Raw genomic sequence first — 7,795 nt, forward strand, 5'->3', positions numbered from 1 at the left:
AAAAATAAGAGTCTCCTTATTTGTGTCCTTGCTCTCCACTGGTCTGAATTCCGGCCAGTTGCCTCCTTACAATCTGTGCAAGCTGTCATGTCTGTCTTTACTTACAGAGGCCTCCAATTTTTTATTTTAAATACACTTGCAGATGACTGTTCATCCAACTGGGGTCATCAAAGGGCTTTCCCAAACTGCCTATCCTGATGCCAGCCCTATGGCTCTGTCTGGTGGCCAGAACATATCCGTCTGACTTCCTACTGCCAAGTCCGCTGATAGGAATGATTTGCAAAGATAGTGCTTTTGCTGCTTTCAAGCTCCTACAGAAGTTATAACTAGGCTTACAATGAATTGCCTGATATAGATGTTTTAGTTTTTTTAACCTGAGTATAAATTGCCTCTGTTTTGAGGCAAGGCAATTTAGCTAAATATTATGTAAGCATTCTTTCCATCTTTAAAATGATGGGATCATTGATCATTTGTATATGAATAGATCCTTTTACATAATTGGGTAAATTTGCAATTTTTTTCTAGCTAGACATGAGGCACTGGGTAAAAGGAACTTTGGTATATAGGCCTTTATTAATGTACTGATAATATGTGGGTGGAGGGGAAGCATTCCTTAGTCCTATATTTAGGCCTCAGTCTTGTAGAGAGTCTGTGCCTGCTAACTATGAACTTCACAAGTATTTCTCACTTTTATTTCCCTGCCCTCTTCTAGGTGGGCCAAATGTAATTTCAACTCCTTAACAGTTAAGGAGTAGTTACATTTATACAGTCCTAAAATTATTTTGGCTCTTTGAAGGCAATCGTGAAGCTGATGTGGCCCCCAGTGAAAATGAGTTTGACACCCTTGATCTAGGTGAATCTCACAATATTGTGAGGGAATCACTAGGATTGGGTCTCCCTTTTAGAGGATCCCACTGAACCTCAGCAGCTCATCAATTACAGGTCAGGTTTTCCCACCCTTGTGCCGGTTCCTGCAGTGGTTTCCTTGTGTTCTCATTTCACCAAGAAAAGTTGTTGATTTTTTAGTCTGTTCACTTTTTAATTTGTTGTTGGGACAGAGTGGCCACTTCCAAGTTCCTTACATGTGGACTAGAAACTGGAAGGTTGGATATTATTTGAAAAGAGACTGTTCACATAATTATTTTTAATATGCCCCCCCCTGTGAGTTCCTTTACCCCACTAATTTGTGTGATTAAGAAATAAAACAGCTTTAACCAAGGCAAAATTCTGGTTAAAATATCAGAGATTTTAAAGTGGCTCAATCTGAATCAATCCCGTTAGTAAATGGAAAGCTTAGTGTAAAGCTGAGTTATGCTTTCCAAGTGCAACTTTTTCTGTCGCTGCCATTGTGTCAGGCAAAGTACAGACTGGATTTTGATTTCAAACCCAAGTGAGGGCTGGATTCTCTAGTCTAGTATCTACTGTTAGGTCATCACCAATAAGCTCTTTATATATCAAAACTTCATCACTTCAATCTATAAAATGAAGCTAATGACACCTTTACTGCTTATATCACAGGATTGGAGAAATGATATGATCCAATGCAGTGGCCTATGTGTAGACAGGGAAGTCCAGCATCAATAACATACTCAGCTCTTTTTTGGGGGGTTTATGTTTTATGCTTCATGACACACTGGCCATATGTTTAATATTAACACCTAATGGCATAGAGTTAATGCATACTATTTTTTTAGTCTGATCTCTAAGGGTCAGAAAAAATGAACTCTTTATTTCTGTAGGTGTTTAACAACTGGCATAGTAGTTGGCATATATTAGATAATAGATGCTTATTGAAGATTTTCTATAATATGAGATATTTGAGTTGGGTATTGAAATCCAAGTAGTGAAAAACCAAGGATAATAGAAGTGCCTATTACTCAGGAGAGGCTAAGATAATGCTGCAAGAACAAATGATCCCTGTATCTCAGTGGTTTCTCATCAACCAAAATAAATAGGTTTTTCTCTTCCTCAACCAAAGTTTGATGCAGGTCCAAGTGACTTTCCAGGGCAGCGGTCCTATATATATTGACTCAGCTTGCATGTTTGTTTCGGCCTCATGCTACTTCATATAACTTGCCTGGGAGCTCCACTAACTTTCTTTCAATTCCTTGAGCATCCAAAACTCATTCGTACACTAAGGCTTTTCACTTTCTGGTCTGTATGGAACACTCTAACCTCAGTCTATACATAATTCTGATGTTCATAAGTACCTCTTCAGAAAGATCATATATAACGACCCAAAGGATCACCCACACACAGCAGCCTCACTCCTCCCACCCCATCATTTGATCTTAGTAGCTTCATGAAAGTTATTAATTTTTAATAACACCTCATGCAGTCATGTGCTTACTTATCTTGTTCATTGTCTCTCTTCCTCTCTCCTCTACATTCTAAGATATAAGTTCCACAGAGCAAGAGCTGTATCTGTTTTGTTTAGTGATTTTGCCCCAGAAGCCTGCCTAGTACCTGGCACCTAATAAACAATGAACATTATTTTATGTGAATTGATTCTTTGCAATAGCAAGTAGATATACTAGAGGATTCTAAATCTAAAGAATACTAGGAAGCTTCAAGGGAGTGCAAATTTTTTCTGTCAATGTCCAAATAGTAAATATTTTTGGCTTTGCAAGCCAGATGGTCTCTATCACAGCTATTTAACTCTGCACTAATTCTGCCATTGTAACTCAAAAGAGTATGTCAACATATGGGTGTAAGTGTGTTTCAGCAAATTTTATACACAAAACCAGGCATCCAGCTGGATTCAGCTGGGGGGCACAGTAAACTGACCTCTGCTTCACAGCAAGGTGAGGGTCTGAGATTCTGAGGCCTGTGAGAGCACATTATTAAAAGTCAGGTTCTTTGAATTCAAGCCCTTGTTCTTCCACCAACCTCTCAAGCTTCAGAGTCCTCTTCTGTAAAATGAGGCTAATAATAGAACATACAACACCTGAGATGTAAGTGAGATTCCTTAATCCAGTGCCTGGCACATAGTAAAACACTTAATAAATAACTCACATTATATTGAGTAATAAGTTTGTATGAAGATGTTATTACAAAAGTTTAAGTGACAATGATGGCAATGGAAATGAGAATGAAGAAGAGCAGATGTAATTAAGAAACTTGACCAGTGAAACTGGTAGTCCCTGGTGACTGAAGCCTGAATTCACGATAGCGGTATCCGTGCATCACTGGAACTGCCGCCTGCACTTCTCAGCCTATAGAGATCATATCCGCTATTTAAGAAGCAGCTCTAATTTTTTACTGTCTTTCAAATTCCTCAACAAAGTCAATCATTTAACTAAATGCAATATAAAGGTTGGGCTTTTTTTTTATTTCTGCCCTTTAATACAGTTAGCTGTTTATACATTTGTCCTCCTCCATGCATTATATAACCTTCAAGAGCAGTGATCATTTGTGTTGTTACCATTGTTACCTGTTTCTTTGTTTTTGTCATTGCAATCTCCATTACATTTGGAACATTGACTTGTGCGTATTTCAGATTCTGATGAAATGATTGAATGAGGCAATAACTGAATGACCCTTTGAAGTACAGAGGTACGATTTCCACTTGCCAAAATCCCCCTCAAAAAAAAATCCACAGATCAAACATTATGGATCATAAACAATGTTCTGGTAACTTGACTTCTTGTTTTATCCCCAACATCTGCTGGCAGCGATGTAGCATCATCTTGGCCGCTCACAAGCCATTCCATTTGGATATGTCTCTCTCCAAGCCTCATACCCCACCCCACAAAACCCCCATTGCCTGCCTTATGTGAGAGCTGGAACCATAAAAATAATACATAGAGTCCCTCTTATGTATGATACTAACGGGAACAAAATGTCTTGGATGAAATATTACTGGCAAAATGAGGTGTTACCAGATGTTGTGTGATGTGAGACCTACCATAAAGTAATAAGCACTCTACTCTGAGTCAGACTTGTCTCCTTGAGAAATGTTTATTTTAAAAAATCAAATGAAAAATTAAAAAAAAAATTTTAAAGACTCTGAATTTCTTAAGTAGGTGTCCCCCCCACAATGATCTAAAAAATTTAGACTTATTTCAGCCAAAACATTGTAAAATAAGTTGTTTTTGTTTTCAAGAAGAGAGGGATTTTAAAGAGATTACATCAATAAAAATTATTTTAGCATTTTTAATCATTATAAAAATTATACATGCTTGTTTTAGAGTATTTGAAAACTACAAAGCTATGAAGATGAAAATAAAATGTGTTCTTAATCTTAATAACCAAAATTTACCACCATTAACATTTTTATATACTTCCTTTTATACTTTTATAAAACATCCATATACTTTCTCACCGTGGGATTTCCCAGTCTGTGAGACACTTGGCTTTTAATTCCACTGTCAGGGAAGAAGCAGAATTAACTAACCTAGAGAGAGACTCAACCTCTGACCTTGACTTCATTGAGACTGTTTGCTGACTACTCAGGCTGACCAATAACAAAAGTTCCATCTATTTAGCTGACATGTCCCTACCAGGTCTATTTCCAGGCATATCTGAACCCTGATAACTATTTCCCAGAATCTCTCCGCCCCTGGAGAGAATAATTTGGAAGTCATAGTTGAGCTTAATGCATTTCTATTTGGGGATCTGATGTCTGGCAAAAAATAATATCTTTATCATTTATTTAATACATAAATGGTTCTTATTCTCTTCTGGTTTCCCAGAGCTTAACAAAGTAAAGGCCATCCATTAATCACTGTGCCCTTTGGTGAAGTGCAGCCCTCCAGTCTGTGAGGAATGAAGCTTCATCATCCGGGCGTGTGGCCTCACTCAGTAAAACTTGGAACTGAAGTCTTGCTAAGGGCATTATAATTGGCATTGGTTGCAGGTACAGATGATGGGATGGACGGCATTTTCCCACTTAGATGTAGCAACCTTATTGAGGTAGGAATAGTTTTTGGAAGGGGTCATACAGGTATATAGGGAAAGTGGCAGGTCCCATTGTGAGAACCCCTTGGAGCTCCTCACTTAGTGCTGACATGTCTAAGGTTCTATCAGGAGGATTCTGTGTTGCCTCAATCATATATCCAAAATAGAACCAATCTTTCCCAAACCCAAATTTTCTTGCTTCTAGCTCCCATCAACTATGCTCTTCTCCAGACTTTAAGCTGTGAAGGCTGGGCGGTCTCTGACCTGCATTGCTCTGTCAGCTCTGATATCCGCAGGCCAGCACATGACTCAAAACTGCCAATTTCTCCGCATCACCCTGCTGTCTGCACCACTCACACCTACCCACCTTACTTCGAGATTACTTCCAGCAGCCTTGTTAACTGGACCTTCAATCATCCTGCATATGCTCTCTTTTATAAATAAATATCCTCACACTCCCTTGCCCTCTTTTTCTACTTCACTTGAGAGATAAGAAAATTTTTCTAACAATTATGACATTATTTCTCTTTGGCTCTCAAGAGCAAACACAATGTGGCACCAACTTGCTTGTGTTATCTCTAACTGTTTTTTTATTAAAATCCCCCTTTCCTGCAGTTAGCTGTGTCCCCTTTCTATCAGACCTTCACCAATGAGTCTTTAGCCATGACTTTCCCACTGGAAGTTCAAATCTAGCTTCCTTCAAATTCCTATTCCCATATTTATTCAAAAGACCAATATTAATTGAGTGACTCCTTTAGCTAAACCATATTAGGCATGTGAGAAATATCTTTTACACGTGGCCTCATGGCTCTTTCATTTTGGGAGCTACAGATACTGTATATACATGCACATGGCCCAGCTCCCAACTCTCCATACTGCTGTTCCTCTTTCCCTAGCTGCTGGGGACAATAACAGCTGAAAGTTCTCACCTTAGTCTCTTTCCATGATTGCCCTTGATTGAGGAGAACAACTTTATCCAAGGTCATGGGAAAAGCTCACATGTGATGACTGATGGATGGAGAGACAAGGCTCTGGCTATCTAAAGAGTAAAATAAAGACTATACTTTCAGGGATCATTTCTATAGTTTGTTACTAAAGAGTAATATAATACTTTGGATATAAGAAAGGCTAACTCATCTTCATTTTCAGGTTGCACTGACCATCACTCATCACCCAGTCCAAGTAAGACATTGAGGGCCTGGGTATCTACTGCATTTATGTCATGTCCATCTGCACTGTGCTGGGACATAGAAATATTCATAGGGACTGCTGACATCCACAAGATTGCCTCCATAATGCTCCGTGTTGCCTGTAGTGCCCTCTGAGATCAGCCACATCAAAGTGATTCAATTTCTACTAATTGTAGAATATCAAAGCTACATTCCCTTTTGAATCATGAAGAACTTTTCTCTCTCATACATAATCACAAGATAAGAGGGAAGCTTGTGGAAAGAGAAGTCATGGTAAAATGACTTTTTACCATTATGATCCTTGAAAAATGGGGTCTAAAATGAAAAGAAATATACTATAATGCAATAAAATAAAAGGTAAGTTAATGCAGTATTTTAGTCATTACTAAACATATTATGTATAACTCCCCAATTTGGAGATGGATCTAGGAAGTACTAATACTGACTGAAAATAAATTCCTCCAGTTAGGCAGGAAGGGCAATGAGCAAAATTCAGGTATTCTTTTAAAAAAATTTTTAAAACAAATTACCAAGAAATTTCATGCACACAAAACCAAATTTTGGAGTTTGGGATGTCCACCTTATAAATAGAGAGACCATATGTAGTGGGTTGCCAGGAATAGCCCCAGTTTATACCTGATGGTCCAGACTAGTTATTAATATCATCCTCATTTTACTTTCATATTTTCCCCATTTGGAAAACAAATTTTGTCATCACCTTATAATATCACCATGACATTTTAGCATCCAAGTTTATACCCGCATTACAAGGTACTTATAGCATCCTCATTTTTAAAGATTGAGCTGAAATTCACAGAACACAAAATTAATCATTTAAAAATACATAATTCAGTGGTGTGTAGGACAATCTGTTCACAATATTGTGTAATCATAACCCCTATTTAGCTCCAAACATTTTTATTAACTCCAGATGAAATCCCCACCCCTACCCCTGGCAACCACTAATCTGCTTTCTGTCTCTATGAATTTACCTATGCTTGATATTTTATATAAATAAAATCATACAATATGTGGCCTTTTATGTCTGGTTTCATTCACTTAGCATAATGTTTTTGAGGTGCATCTGCACTATAGCAAGTATCAGTGCTTTAGTCCTTTCAATGGCTGAATAATATTCCACTGTCTGCATACATACTGTTTGTTAATGCGTACAACCATTTAGTGAAGTTTGGGTTGTTTCCAGCTTTGGGTTATTGTGATTAGCGCTGCTATGAACATTCATGTGCCAGTGTTTGTTGATTTATTCACTTTCTCACAAAATCTATGATGTCATTTGTCACAGATGGAAATGTTTAAGAACTATCATTTTTGTCTTTAATATAAACAATTGATTTTGTCATTAACATGAAAGTAAAAATATAACGCAAGACTCATCTGTGATTTTACTGATGTTCTCAAAAGAAAGGAACAATACTTTATACTTATGAATTTTAGATTACAAAGAGAAAATATAATGCTTTAAACATGCAACCCATGTGGGCTATTTTACATCAAATATGATATAAAAGGTCTGTCCAGAAAGTATCCAGCCATGTAATATGAAAAATAGAGACATTTATTGAAGAAGATACAAGAAACATTTGGACATAGGACAATGACACCTCAGTTTCCTTCAAAGTAGGCACCTTAGGACCTCACACAGTTCTCCCAATTGCCATCAGCTACCCTGTTTTATATTCCTGAAT

The 7,795-nt window shown here is 37.6% G+C and overlaps 1 pseudogene; it reads left to right on the forward strand.

Annotated features, from left to right (window-relative positions):
• The first annotated feature begins 5,953 nt into the window (after positions 1–5,953).
• Positions 5,954–6,050, forward strand: LOC112323063 (small nucleolar RNA U3; annotated as a pseudogene).
• The last annotated feature ends 1,745 nt before the right edge of the window (positions 6,051–7,795 follow it).

This window comes from Desmodus rotundus, chromosome 10, assembly GCF_022682495.2.
Source record: "Desmodus rotundus isolate HL8 chromosome 10, HLdesRot8A.1, whole genome shotgun sequence".
In the NCBI taxonomy this organism is placed as follows: domain Eukaryota; kingdom Metazoa; phylum Chordata; class Mammalia; order Chiroptera; family Phyllostomidae; genus Desmodus; species Desmodus rotundus.